This window comes from Cervus elaphus, chromosome X (genome assembly GCF_910594005.1).
Source record: "Cervus elaphus chromosome X, mCerEla1.1, whole genome shotgun sequence".
In the NCBI taxonomy this organism is placed as follows: domain Eukaryota; kingdom Metazoa; phylum Chordata; class Mammalia; order Artiodactyla; family Cervidae; genus Cervus; species Cervus elaphus.
The window spans coordinates 59,287,524-59,302,781 of NC_057848.1; the positions used below are offsets into that span (position 1 = coordinate 59,287,524).

Sequence of the window (15,258 nt, forward strand, 5' to 3'; positions counted from 1 at the left end):
CCATTCATTCACTGGCCTTCCATTGATTTTGGAATAAAACGGCCTGTCCATTGACTAGAATGCAGTCCAGGATCTGGTCCCTGCCAACCTATCCAGTCTTATGCTGCTCTCCCCAGCTCTTCTGGTGCTGATCACAACCACCACCTTTTAGTCTTAAGGAGGTAAGATTTGCCCCTCCTGGGTTTCATACGTCTGCTTCCTCTTTCTGCAAGGCTTTCTCCTGGCTCTTCCAATAGTTGCCATTTTATAAGTTTCAGGGCTCGGCTAAATGCCACCTCCTACTTTCCTAACCACACAGTTTGCACCCTCTTTTTTCCCTGCACAGGCCTAATGCCAAATTTGATTATTTTCTCACTTCTTGATCGTCTGCCTTCTCCACTAGATTGCAAGCTCCCAGGGCAAGTGGAGGGTGTTCTGCTTGACTTTGCCCCATACCCTGAGCGCCTGGCAGAGTGCTTGGCACACGGTGAGGGCTCAGTAAAACGAATGTTGAGTGAATGAATGAGTAGCCACGTGCCGCTCTGCCATCGGTGCTTTTCCGAATGATGTAAAGCCCTCTGTATGGTGGCTTTGGGCTCATGGTTGGGGATCCTTTCCGCTCCCTCCGGCCGATTACTAAGGGGAAGGGTCGCCGGTAGGTCCTCCGGCGTCCCTCAGAACCACGGGGCTCCTGCAGTCGGGGGCCAAATCACGGTGCGCCCCGGACCCCGGCCGCTTTGCAGGGGGTGAGCAGGTTAGCAGGGGCCCCGGGTGACGCCACCTTCGCTCGACTCCCTTTGTTGCTCCCACCTCCCAGGCGCCGGCCGCGGCTGCCTGCAGTGACTCGTGACTCCCTGCCGGCCTCGAGGGCTGCGGCGCGAGGGAGGGGGGCGGGGGGCTCGGTCGCCCCCCGCCCGCCTTCCCCTCGGCCTCCCACGCCGGAGCCGGCCCGCCGGGGAAGCGCTCGCCCCCGCCTCCTCGTAGCCACCTTCCCCGCGCGCCCGCGCCTTGCAGTCGGCGGGCCGCTCCCGAGGCGGGGGCACGTGGCCGCGCGTGGTGCGTGGCGCCCCCTCCCCGCCCCGCCCCCGGCCGGGCCGGCTCCTGCGCGCGCGCCGCGCACCGCAGCCCCGCGGGCCGGGCCCCGGCTGGCGCGCGCCCCGCCCCGCCCCCGGCCAGCCGCGCCCGCCCCCGCCCCCGCGCGCGCGCGCCCTCCCTCCCCGCCTCCCCCGCGCGCCCCTCCTCTCGCGCCCCTCCCGCGCCCTACATCCAACGCCCGGCCGAGGGGGCTCAGTCCGCAGCCGCCGCCGCCGCGCCTCCGTCTGGGTGCTGGCAGCGGCCGCCGCCGAGACAGCCGCGCGGGCGAGCATCCCCAGGCAGTAAGCCCGCTTTCTCTCCGCGTGTGAGTGCATGCGTGTGTGCCTCCCGCCCCCGTGGGCCCGCGTCCCGGGGGAGCGGCTGCCCTCCTACCCAGCCGCTGCTCGCGGGCTGGCCCCCGGGGCGGGTAGCTGGGGCCTCGGGCCTCGACCGCCCGGCCCGGGGTGGGGACTGCGGGCCAGCCGGCCGCGGGGTCCCCTCCCCTGCCCTCCCGCTGGTGCGTGCCTCAGCCTCCCCTCGGTTTTCGGGCTCTCGTCGCCGGGGTGGCGGGTGGAGGGGACCGGGAGCGCCTGGAGGTGGAGGGAGCGCGAGGGAGGAGGGGGTTCTCCCCATTTTCCTCTGCGGAATGGTGGGGCGTGGGGACCGAGGGTACGGGGGCCCTGGGCTTTCTGCCTGGGGATGGAGGGCAGTAGGGGTGGGGTGAGGTAGGGGGCACCTCTCGATTCCCTCAGCGAGGATAGCTAGCTGGGGTTACGGAGAGGGGGTAAAGATGAAGTGTGGGGGTCCCCTCGGTTTTCTTGAGGATGGGGAGGACGGGAGGGAGGGAGGGGGAACCTGCCTCGGTTCGCACAACGAGGAGGGCGGGCGGGAGTGGGCCAGGGAAAGAGTAGAGGTGACGGGCTCCCAGGGTTTTCTCGTCGAAGATGCTGGGGGGTGGTTCGAGGAGTGGGGGTGGAGTGCAGAGGGAGAGAGGAGGACGCGGAGGGCCCGCTCTGGTTCTTCTCTTAGCGGGTGGCGGGGGGTGGGCGAATGGGGGTGGAGAGAGGGGGATTTCAGCTCCAGTGCGAAACCTAGAGAAGCTGGAGGAAGGTTCTGTAACACGGGTTGAGTCTTAGGAGGTGGATTTTCAAAACTGCAGGGTGTGACCTTTCCGTCTCAAAAAGCGTGAAATCCCTACGAGGTGCCGTCTGTTCTAGGCTCTGAGAGAGAGGTTTCTGCTTTCGAAGTTTCTCTTTTCTCTTCCATTCCTTGCGGCCTCTTCGCAGGCATCCAGGACTAGGTAGAGATTTGGAAATCGGCAAGGGAAGACTTGTGGTTTGTGTTCGGCGCTATATGATTTTCTGCGTTTGAGACTGTACGGGTTTCCCAGGTTTGTTTTGATTGCCCCTTACAATACAAACCCTGTACCAGCGAGACCCCTTGGGGAAAGAAAAGAACAAGGTTTATTAAGGGGATTCCAGGTTTGGTTTTTGAATTTCCTGAAGTGCGAGAGATACGTCGTTGTAGTATTTTCCTTGGCTTTCAGAAGACGTAGAAATAGAATTAAACGTACGTCTTTGCTGGAAGTCCCCTGTATTCATTTAAATTATTCCATCGGGATTGTCTGAGCCCCCTTTGATTTGAATTTGGAGTAGAGCCAGTTTTCCTAATTGGAGCCATCATTTTGTAATTGCCCGTAATTCTTCCCTGGGTTATCAAATCTATGGCAAGCTTATAGAGCAGCAGGAATAATTTTTTTTTCGTTATCTTGATTAAGACAGTTTTAATGTAAATTTTATGTTGTTCCTTGGAAATGTGAACATTTGCAGGATAGCATACATTTAAATTATGAGCCCCTTGGAATTTTGCGAAGCCTTTTCCTCCCCAGCTCATCTCCAGGAACACAACAGAATCTTCCCCATTCTTTACACTGAGGAAGCAAGGGCTTCTGGGATGGTTGCTTTGCTTTTGGAAACTCATGCTTATATTTGTTTAGGAAGAATACGTATTGAAAAGGCTCAGGCCTTTAATGTGGTGAGGCTATATGTGCTTTCCCATTCTGGTTACATAAGGTTCCAATCTAGTATTTACCTTTAGTCTTTAAAAATGCTTATTTAACATTTTTAAGAGCAAATATAATCTTTATGCAACAGGAAACTGGTCAGATATACCATGATTTGTGCAAGCCACCTACCAATAAGTATATAGTCTTAAGACTACCATACAGATTCTGTAACTATATCTGGTTTTTGAAATTCTGAGCTACCATTCCCATATTGAATTTTTGGAGAACGGAAACATTTTTTTTCAACCAAGTCTAGATTTTTGAGTGAAAGTTTAAAAAACTGGTATACGATTTAAATTGGTAAAATTCCCCTTATATGATACCAGGAAATTGAAGCTAACTTAATGTGTCCAACTAATGGACCACTTAAACAAGATAATTTATTTGTGTACTGGAAATGATAAACTGGAAATGTTTTATGTGGAAATAGAGGTTTTGGTCTCAAAGATGGACGAGAGTACATTTAAATGAACACTATTGTTTGCACCATTTCTAATGTTAATGTGATATCCAATTCTATACACTGGTCAATGATCTAAAACTAATACATTAAATGTGCAGTTTAAATCTGGTATTTTCTCATGCAAATAAAATGCTGGGAGTGGTGAAATTTTTTACAGAGAGAAGCATGTGATGGTGGTGGGCCCTAGAATTTCTCTAGACAAAATGAGTAAATGAAGTGTCTTTTATCCAGCTTTTTGAGAATGTGGTGTTTGCCCTGCAGGACTGGAGAAGGAGAGAAAAAAAGTAAACTTCAAAAATTAACAAAAATATGGTCAGATATCTTTCTAAATATTTTTTACACTTATTTGGCTTAGTTGTGATATGCAGGATCTTTCGTTGCTGCTCTCAGGCTGAGTTCTTCCTGACTAGGGATCTAACCATGGCTCCTGCATTGCAAGGCGGATTCCTAACTACTGGACAACCCGGGAAGTTTCTCTAAATATTCTTTAAATTTTTGCTTATATCCATTTGTAAATCAAGCCTCCAAATTAATTTAAGACCTTGACTCTCACCTCTATAAAGTTTTGACCTTAAAGAAAAAAAGAGCTGTTCACTGAAGGATGGCCGTTAACCTCCTGAGGCTGACCCAGCCCTGTTTTCCTGCTTCCCACCTCCGGCTTCCCTTCTTTCCCTCTTGTGCCAACTTTTATGACCTTGTGGGAGTTGAACAAATGTTCATGCTTGCTTGAACTCTAGTCCTTATCTATTTGGCTGCTATCCCCAACTTTTACCTACAAAATTTTTTTTGGTTAATTGAACTTTCCAGTTGTTTGGGTTTGGAGTAAAAGGGAGTAGACTATAATTATTTTCTCTTAAAAGATCTTTTCTTTCAGCTCCTGTTGGACAAGAGCAAAGAAAGGTTTTGTTTTCTTTTTTGTCAACAGAGTACTTAATTAAGCAGACTATATGGCCATTTATTTATTCAACCAACATTTGCTGAGTTACTGCCTCTGTTGGAGGCTCTGTGCTAGGTACTCTGTGCTAGATGCACAGTGGATAAGAAATGGCTCCTGCTTTCCGGTGCAGTTATTAAAATGAAAAATAGACAGTGCAGTCATTGTGAATAATCGAGAGTTGTCCAGAGTCTTTTGGACTGGACAGTAAACATGCTACAGCCCTGCAAACAGGGGAGCCATTTTTTCTGGGGTATTTAGTCACTGCATAAATTCCATTTCACCTTCCCAACGAAGACATAGTCTGTCAGTTTGGGTAATATGATTTATAAGTCATCTTAAGGTTAATGGCCTTTTAAATTTTTTATGTAATTAGGACATAGCAGATGTCTTGATTTTTAAAGTCCAACATTTTGTATGACCGTATAGAGTAGTGGGGCTTCCCAGGAGGTGCTAGTGGTAAAGAACCCGCCTGCTAGGGCAGGAGACGTAAGAGTCATGGGTTTGATCCCTGGATTGGGAAGATCTCCTGGTGGAGGGCCTGGCAGTCAACTCCAGTATTCTTGCCTGGAGAATCCCATGGACAGAGGAGCCTGGTGGGCTACAGTCCATAGAGTCGAAAAGAGTCGGACATGACAAAAGTGACTTGGCATGCACGTACAGAGTAGTGAAAACACAAACAGGCCAGCATTCTTTCCTGTGACTTAAAGCAGCTTCTGACAGCAAATTGGGCCAAAAAATTTATTTTTCTATGGTCAACTTTGAATTATGGATACCAATGAATGATGGAGCATGGAGGAGTAGATAAAACTAAATGAGTGTGTGAGTAAAACTTTGTCCTCCTGCGGGGCTGCCTCCCAAGTTTTTGAGAGTTCCCATCTGCGGGTAGTTCTAGACCAGTGATTTTGAACTGGGGCACTTTTGCCCCCTAGGGGACATTGAACAGTGTCTGGAAAGAGTTTCGGTGGTCACAGCTTTGGGTATGTCTAGTGGGTAGAGATCAGGCAAGAGGCTTAAACATTCTATGATGCACGGGGCAGCCCCCCACAACAGAGAATCACCTGACCCCAATTGTGAACAATGCTGAGGTTGATGTAATTTCCTGTATGAAACGCAGTAAAACGTAATTTTAGGAGAGAACACTAACAGTGTCTTGATGTGAATAAGGAGTTGGCTGAGTTTACTTTACTAGTCTTAAGAGTGACTAGTTCCTGAACATCAATCCAAATAATTAAGACTGATAAAAGCTATCATTTATGGTACTTAACCCTGTGCCAGGCCCCTGTATATGTTGTATAGTCACTTCAGTTTTTAAATGAAGAACCAGGCTCAGAGAGGTTATTTGCCTTCGGTCTCACAGCTGGTCACGGTTAGACAGAGACACCAAAATTAAGATTGTCTTACTACTCCTCAGAAGTTCATGGTTTTGAGCACAACATCATACTGTCTCCCTTGTGGTGTGCTCCATTCAAAATCTTACTTAAAATCAAAATTACAGTATGTCCTATATACCATTGAGTTTGCTGAAGAGTAATTAAAACTATGAATGTTAAATTTGGTCATATAGAAGTATGGGGAGAGAGAGAACTGACATTACTTGAAGGCCTACTATACCTCTAGAAAATATGTGAGGGACTTCCTTGGTGGTCCAGCGGTTGAGAATCTGCCTTGTGTAGTGCAAGGGATGCAGGTTCAATCCCTGGTTGGGGAACTAAGATCCCACATGAGGCAACTAAGCCCTCATGCCACAGTGAATATCCTGCGTGATGCAACTAAGTCCTGAGGTAGCCAAATAATTTAATTTTTAAAAAAAGAAAAGGTGAATTGAATTTATACCCATTATGTAATTTGATTCTGACAGCAACTGTGCAAAGTGGTTATCGGATGAAGTTGGTTAAGTACACAACTAATAAGCGGCAGAGTTGGGATTTGAACTTCAGTCCTGTAACTAAGCCATTGTCCCTTGCTGCGTTCTCTGAAGCTTGGGTTGCTGAAGGGGGTGAGGGAAGGAGCCTACTGCAGAGAGGTGAGTGAGTAGTCCTAGGTAAAAAGTCCTTTCAGGGTTAATGTGTTGTAGAAATGGATTACATCCAGGCAGAGAGTGGAGAGGTGAACTACTATACCTTCTTCAACTGAGGAGAATGAAGTTCAATAGGAGGTTTGTTCTAGAGTTCTACCCAAACTGAAACTGCAGTTGTCATTTTGGAGGATTTTGTAGTCTGTCTACTGTGAAATTTTTAAACACTGTTTTTATAATGGTGGAACTAGAAGTTACCTAATTGCATGTATATCCTTTCCATGGCTTACTTTCTGCCTTTTTTGAACTGTTGTATAGAACTTAACAATGACAGTATTTAGTTTTGTAGTCTTTGTACACAATTTAAACATTTGTTTTTGCTGTGGACATTGTTTTTACAATAAGCGTCATCAAATTCATACTTGTGTTTTCCATATGGGGGGGTGTGTTTTGTTTTGACAGCTAAATATTTATTTTAACTTTAGATGTGTTATGTTTTAGAGCATAAAAAGAGGAAAAATAAAAACCAGCCCGATAGCAACCATATTTTGTCCGGCAAGCTTTGTGTGTGTGGGGGGGGGTGGTGTAGAAGAAGTACCTCATGTTTCATTTCATTTACTTTAAAGGCATTTTAACCATGACTCTCAAAGGCCAGGATGCTGGAGGAAAAAAAAGAGAAAGATTATCTAGATAAAATGTACGTTTTGATTTCCACATAAAACTGTGAGGCATAGATTCTGATTATAGTAATAATATCCTGATTCTGACTATAGCAATCAGCCACTTGAGTAATCAACCACTATATGTGGACATGTTTTGTGATGCTGCCTGATTTTGTTACCCCTTCCCCCAGGATTTTTTTTTTGTTTTTATTTTTTAAATATTTATTTATTTACTCATTTACTTTTGGCTGCGTTGGGTCTTAGTTGCAACATGTGAGATCTTCCTTGCAGAACACAGGTTTCTTTCTAATTGCAGCACACAGGCTCCATAGAGGGCTCTGTAGTTTGTGGCACATGGGCTTAGTTGCCTCATAGTGTGTGGGATCTTAGTTCCCCAATCAGGGATCGAACCCGTGACCCCTGCATTGGAAGGTGGATTCTTAACCACTGGACCAACAAGGAAGTTCCCTCCCCCAGGATTTTAGAGTGGACTTGAGAAATCTGGTAAAACTTGCAAGAACACATTAATCATTTTGAAAATCTATTTTTAAAATAAGAACGGCACTTTTTCATTGTGGGGAAATTCAGAAAATACAGACAAGCCTAAAGAAAATAAAAATCAGTTATAATCCACCATCCCAAAATTAGTGATAGTGTTTTGAATATCTTTTTTAAATGCAGTGATTTTTTTTAATTTTTTAATTTATTTTTTTCAGTTATTTTTATTAGTTGGAGGCTAATTACTTTACAATATTGTAGTGGTTTTTGTCATACATTGACATGAATCAGCCATGGATTTACATGTATTCCCCATCCTGATCCCCCCTCCCACCTCCCTCTCCACCCGATTCCTCTGGGTCTCCCCAGTGCACCAGATGCAGTGATTTTTTTTTAATGGTGGATCCAAGTCCATTGCAGAATCTCCAGTTTATAAGTGTAGTCTTAGGTTTTTTAAAAATTTTACCAAAAAAATCTGAATTACTGTTGCATCTCTAGATGGAAGTTGTGGTCATGAAGAGTGAAATGGGAATGCCATCCAAGAGTTAGAGAAGGATCATGTGGCCTCCTCCTGTAAGCTCCTTAAAATACCTCCTCCTCCAATTTGAGTAGGAGAATTTCAGCTAGTGGGCTGTCAGGATCCACCTCCCTTTGTTTTACAGATGAGAAAACTGAGGCTCAAAGAGGCCAAGCGCATGGTCCAAGGTTGTATGATGTGTTAATGTCAGAGTTCCAATTTGAAGTTTTAGGTCCTCCATATGTAGGTAAGTTTGAATTTCCTAATTAATAACTCTTCAAAGCCAGAACTTTCTGTTGGCCTGTCTCTCAAAAGAATACGTTATTATGGTGAAAGTATGTTAACTATATAGTAAAGGATACCAAAAAGGCAATGGTTTTCCTAATTTCAGAAAATTATCAAAACAGTTGTTTGCAGGAGTTTATCATGTTATTTGCTTTATTGAAATTGAACATTAGTGGTGGGAATCCTCTTTTGAGCAGCTAGCCTTTAATTTCTTTTGGTCTCGGAGGTAAGGACAAGTACCACAGCCTATGGAATATGCCCAGAATCACAGAAATGCAGCAGCAACTTTATAAGAGTCTTTACATATACTAGCCTGGAAGGCCCAAATTGGAGCCATTGCTGCATAAGTTTCCTTTGCCTTTATAAAATGAGATGTCTTTAAATTGTGGGAAAAAAATTTTAAAGATGTATTTGCAAAAAACAAACAAACAAAAAGATGTATTTGCTTCCAAACTTAGGAAGTTCAGTTGCAGCAAATGCACATGTGCAAGCGCCCACATGTGCAAATGTTGTTTTAAATCTAGCACCGTTAAAAAAATAAATTCTTCAACTTTCCTCCCTTTCTTTCTTGGCCGTCTTTGTTCTTTCTGTAGCTGTGTGGGTCATTCTCTTCATATCTCCTTTGACTGAATGTCTATTTTACTCTGAGGGTGACTTTTCTTTTTCTTTTTGGCGGGGGAGGGGTCCAATGGACTCTGCCCACTTGCCTTTTTTCCAGGTTCTTGGAGTCCTCATCAAGTTCTTCTGCCGCTGTGTCTTCCTCTTCCCTCGTTTGCCAGTATTACAGTTAGCCCACCATGGACCAGGTCTGTTTTTCAGCCTAGGATAGGCAGGGAAGCTGCTCTCCAGAGCAGGTGTGTGGTGAGATCCGGTGTCGCTTGATACAGAAATGTCACTGCTAGAAGAGAATTCAACAAAGTACATCCGGTGATTACATAGGCTGCGTACACATGTAAACCTTTAACACAAAATCATCCCTTCTCCGTGGCCAGGGGCCCAACCAATGCTAAAGCTACGTGGAATAATGATTATGGATACTCCCTGCCAAGGGCTTACTATGTGAACAAATGAGAAAATTGTACCCTTGCCTAGGGGTGTGTTCTGAAGTAGTTTTTGCTCCTGTTCCTCATTATTGCCTGCTAATGAGTATGTATATTGTCAGTGAGCTGCCAGCTCTTCCCAGCTTCCTGCAGTACGCTGTATTTCTCTTCTGAAAATGGGTTTTCCTCTGTATTTAAATCAAGGAGATTTGCTTGCATTTTATTTTGGGAGTCCTCTAGGTGTAAAATACACAGATAAAAGATACATGTGTACTGGCTTTGTAAGTGCAATGAAACCTAGAAAAAGAAAAGAGCTATCAAAATAAGTCGTGGTTGCCAGCATTCTACTTTCTGTAGGTTTTATTTACCCACCTGAAAACTCTGGCTCTTACAAATGTTCAGGACATAGTCCACAGTAGATGTTCTAATCACAAGAATTTGCAAAATTCACAAAATTCTAAACATGCTTTTCAGTACTAAAGACATGATAGCTGGCAATGAAGAGATTTTATTGTCAAGGTTGTATTGATAAGGATGTTACAAAAGTTAATTTCTGTACTCAACAAGTTTTGTTATTCACTTTCAATTTTAGAGTGCAGATAAGGCTGCTTGGCATCTGTCAGATTAAAAATGTGTGATTTATTAAGAAGACATTAAGGATTGGTTTTTCAGTGGATCTCTGTCAGGTCTACTATTAGACTTTATTCTTGTTTGGGAAGCTGATTGCCAGCATCTGTGTATAGACATAATTAATCATTTGCACTTCTTGTGACCAGGTGAACTGAAGTAACAGGTGTCCCCCCAGGTTGCCGAGACTAAAAAGTACATATAGGCACACAGACACATAAATTCCAAAAAATTTTTATATCACTAAACCATAGTGGTGAATTTAGACATTTGAATTAACAAAATTTTGTTTTTCAACAGTTTGTAAGAAGCACCCTGTAAATAATGATAGCTTCAAATACTTACATTGTTTTTTTTAAAAATATCGTCAGTCAGATGGTTTCTAGATGCTGAGGAGACACTGAGTTCCTTGTCAAAGATTCTACATCTCCAAATACCAGGGTCAGTTCAGATTTTCAAATTCTGGACCCTTCCCTTCTGGGCCACAAGATGCAAAAATTTCCAGTGTAGTAAGCACATGTAACCACACTAAGGAAAAGAAATGAAGCAGCCAAGCTAATCGGAGGTAAAAGTTTATACTTGCATCTACAGATAAAACAGTTGGCCTTTGTTGGAGCCACTTTTTAAATATCAACTTCCCCCAATTTATTAAAGAATAACATACATAATTGTATGTATTTACAGGTGTAGTGTGGTACAATAAATTAAGTACAATAAATCTGTCATAAATTATAATAGATAAATTAGTTTAGGATAAACATGTACACACTACTATATACAAAGTAGACAACAAGGACCTACTGTATAACAGGGAACTATATTCCATATCTTGTAATAACCTCTAATGGAAAAGAATCTGAAAAAGAATAGATATATGTATATAACTGAATCACTTTTCTGTACACCTGAAAACATTGTAAATTTTAAAACATTGTAAATGAACTGTACTTCAATTTAAAAATGATTAAAATAATATGAAAAAAGAAAAAAGGAAGTGTACAATGTGATGGTTTGATATACATATGCATTGTGGAATGATTATCAAGATAATCTGATATCTACTCTATCGAGTGTAATTTATGTACAGTAAACTACATCCAGTTAAGGCATACGGGTTGCAGCAGAGGTATACACCCGTGAGGCTACTGCCACTCTGGGGATGTGGAATATTTGGGGCACTCACTCCCCCTCCATGCTTCCTTTCGCTTCTTTTTTTGCAGCACATTCTTCCCTTGCCCCAGTCCCCAGGCCACTGCTGATCTGCTTTTGTGTAAAAGCTGCTTTCTAAACTTAGATTTGAAAAGTTTGTGGATCTTTCTTGATCCAAAGACCAGATATAAATCTAAAATGCTGTTTTCTTCTCTGTATTTGAGATAAAATAATATTACAGGGAGATTCCAGGTTTGACTTTCTAGAATCTTTTCCTGATTGCTTAAAGATGTGTACTTAAGAATTTTGTCTGTGAGTAAACTACAGCCTCCTTATTAAATAGTCTCACTACATACTTGGATTGAAGGGAGATTGAAACCAAGAGAGAAACAATTCTAATAAAATGGAAAAGTGGTATGTGTTCTGAAATAGGTAGTGACATGTCAGATCCCTCAAGGATAGGACACATAATGTGATTTGAATCTTGCTTCATACTTTTTCATAGATTAAGACTGAAAGCAATGAGAACAAATGTTTTACATCTGTAGATCTATACATCCAGCTAGTGTGTATTTCATTATACAATCATTATTCAGGAATAACCCTATCCCCTGAGGCTTCCAAAAGATTTGAAATGGTTTCAGGGGGAATTTAAAGTGGATGGAAGGTATACCATCTTTACACACTAGTGCAAAGCCAGCTTTTCACATGCTGACTGTTGCTTTCCCATTGATACATTCAGTTGAACGAATGATTAGACAGTCGAAGGGCTATAGTACAGATAGGGGCTTCCCAGGTGGCGCTAGTGGTAAAGAAACTGCCTGCCAGTGCGGGAGACATAAGAGACACTGGTTCGATCTCTGGGTCAGAAAGATCTGGAGGAGGAAATGGCAACCCATTCCAGTATTCTTGCCTGGAGAATCCCCATGGACAGAGGAACTTGGTGGGCTACAGTCCATGGGGTGCAAGGAGTCGGACAACTGAGCACATACACACATACACACAGTATTGAGATGCAGTTTCTCCCTTCCTCACTCACTCCCTCAAAATAATCCATGTCACCGTAATTTGTGTCTAACAAGCTTTCCTTTCCATTGCTGTTGCTCTGTCCTGCATCTAGTCTCCATCTGACGCTCTTGATTTCGACTGTTTCTGCCCTTCTTTGCTTTTCTTTCCCAGTTTTCTTCTTCCTCCTCTTGTCTGTCTCCTGATACTACTTCTCTTACGCTGCTCCGCTTTCTCATGACAAAGCTGTTTTTATAAACATCTCAAGACCAAGTCAGCAGCAGACTAATTCCAACATGTCAGATGTCATCTTGGAGATTATTTTTCTTTTTGTTTTGTGGTCCAATAATTCAAACTCCTTTTAAGTTTGGGGCCATGCTGGTGGTTTGAGAGTTGTGAAGGGTTGGTTTTCAGATAAAGTTGAATATGTGGGTCTGTTACAGACAGTTGGTGAAACCATGATTCACTGAAAAGGAATGAATGATGTACATTACAATGTTTTTACAAAACTTACTTTTACAAAGCTAAAGCAATTAAAATGCTCTTGCGGTAAGGAAATTTATTGTTCCTCAAAAGGTACTGGAAAGATTTTGTTTTGTTTTTATTGGGCATGACTTGCAGCTTGTTAGATCTTAGTTCCCTGTCCCGGGACCAAACCTGGGCCCTCGGCAGTTAAAGTGTGGGAGTTTAAACCATGGGACTGCCAGGGCATTCCTGGAAAGGGTTGTTTTTTGTTTTTTTTTTTAATCCTTCAACATTAGTCAAAATCTATAGAATGCACAACACACACAGTGAACCCTAATGAACTATTAAGGTTAGTTAATAGTTATCAATAATGGTTCAACAACTAATATATTACAGTCATGCAGGGTATCAAAAATAGAGGAAAGTGGGAAGGGCTCTTAATGAAGGTATGTGGGAACCACTTTCTGTTCAATTCTGTAACCCTAAAACTGCTTTTAAAGTGTATATAGGCGTATAACACTGTCACTTAAGCTGTATAGCAGAGATTGGCACAACGTTGTAAATCAACTTAAAAAATTATTGCCAAAAAATATAGTTGCTTTAATAAATCTATTATTTTCACTTAAGAGTCAGAAATATAATGACTATATCAGGCACTTTTTATTATTAACTTGTAGATAAAAGCACAGTGTTTGTTTTTAAGTATGGTAACGTAAAAGTTGGACATGACTGAGTCTGAGCATAGCATATAGCGTAACATAAGAGAACGTGCTTCTCATGAGTGCTGTAAGTTGAATCATGCTGTGTTGGGCTCAGTCACTCAGTCGTGTCCGAGTCTTTATGACCCCCAGCAGGCTCCTCTGTCCATGGATTTCCCAGGCAAGTATACTGGAGTAGGTTGCCATTTCCTACTCCAGGGGATTTTTCCTGACCCAGGGATTGAACCCAGGCCTCCTGCAGGCGGATTCTTGACCACAGAGCCATGTGGAAAGTGCTTAACTTACCCCATGGGCTCCCTGAGTAGTTGAGAGAGTGAGCTCCTGGGAGAGCTGCCCAGTGTTGCCCACCTCTGTCAGGTGGTACAAGAGTTACTGGGCAGGTCAGTGTGAACACGGGGTTGGAACTTTCTCTGTCTGTGGTCACTGAGGCATCATGCCATCTTTGTGGTGGAGTGGAGCCCCAGGCTTGACAAATTGCCTGCCCTACAACTCCAAGAGCCCCTTTTTGACCCTTGCGTTTGTGGTGTCACCAGCGACAGTGACAGTCGGTGAGCTCATGCCAACTCTTGGAGCCAGTATCCAGGGCAGAGTTTGATTGCTTTGGACCAAAGGTTATTGCTTGGCTTGTAGTAGCATAAATCTGACACCAAAACCTCCAGGCAGTTATTCAGCTTGGCCAACGTGACAGTAAACCTATGTGAAAAGATGAGGTCTTTTAAGGTCTTATTGTAAATGATTTCTGTATTACTGGAACTGAGTGAATATTATGAGCATCTTCAAGTATGTGTTGCTTTCTTGAGTTGGCTATGTAAACAGACCCTTCTATGTAGGCATGGGTGGGTGGGGATCAGGCCTGAGAGGGACACTGAGGCTGAGGGAGGTAAGTGAACATTGGGATGGTGTTAAAGTCATTGGAAGAGAAAAAAATGACAAAGAATTAGGAATTAGAACACAAATGAGGGCAATCATTCAAGGAATCAAGGAACAGATATCTTGGGGATGTGATTGTTCATGGAATGTGTCCATCAGCTCTGTGATGAGACCCAGGGTCAAGATCTTCATACGGTTAGGTGCAAAATTACTCATGAAGGGGGAGTTGGTTATCAAGTTCACCTGTTTAATGTATTAAATTCATTGTATATTGGAAGAATTTTTTAATGTATGGATCTGTTATATATACTTATTATTATGCCTGTTACTAGGAAAGCTTTCACATATTTTTTTCTAGATTTCAATGCTTGACTGGTTGACTGTACGTGTGGTCCTACCTCTATTGGGAGCAGCAGATTTTAATGAGAAGGGGAAAGAAGGGACAGGGAGAATCTCTCCATTGAGTCACAATCCTTGATGGAGGCTGGGGATTCCAGTTTGGCTGCCAAGGTCACGGGTTTCTGTGGGCCAGTGGTGACCCGAATGGTGGCACAAGCACTGCATTCCTTGTGGTCACCCTCACGATTGACACCAAGTTCTGCAAGCTGCCTGGATTGTATGTGCAGTTCCTGTCCATTGTAGAGGCAGCAAAAGTAATGGTCTGACCAATGCATCCTGTGTTCAGCCCACAGGTGTACACAGGCTTGGTCAGTCGAGAGGCCTGGCACAGTCTTGCTCCTCCCAGCCAGGCTGCTGGAAATAGCTGGAAGGCCTGTGGAGATGCTGTGATGATGGCAGGCAGGGCGGGTATGTGACAGGGTCTGCCCTGCTTACCCTGGATTTTTCTGTTAAGGTGCAGGGAAAGTTCAGAAAAAGTTGGGGCCTCTTG

General features: G+C 43.7%; 1 protein-coding gene across 3 annotated transcripts in view; it reads left to right on the forward strand.

Moving 5' to 3' along the window:
- The first annotated feature begins 1,216 nt into the window (after positions 1 to 1,216).
- The window catches only part of FHL1 (four and a half LIM domains 1), a 57,747-nt gene continuing 43,705 nt past the window's right edge, over positions 1,217 to 15,258 (forward strand). Inside the window, exon 1 of one of the 3 annotated variants that reach the window (XM_043897255.1) lies at positions 1,217 to 1,355. The gene's annotated coding sequence lies outside the window, so the exon portion shown is untranslated. Of the gene's footprint in view, positions 1,379 to 1,438; positions 1,571 to 15,258 lie in introns of those variants that run through there. The other 2 variants (XM_043897256.1, XM_043897257.1) reach the window with 2 other exon arrangements.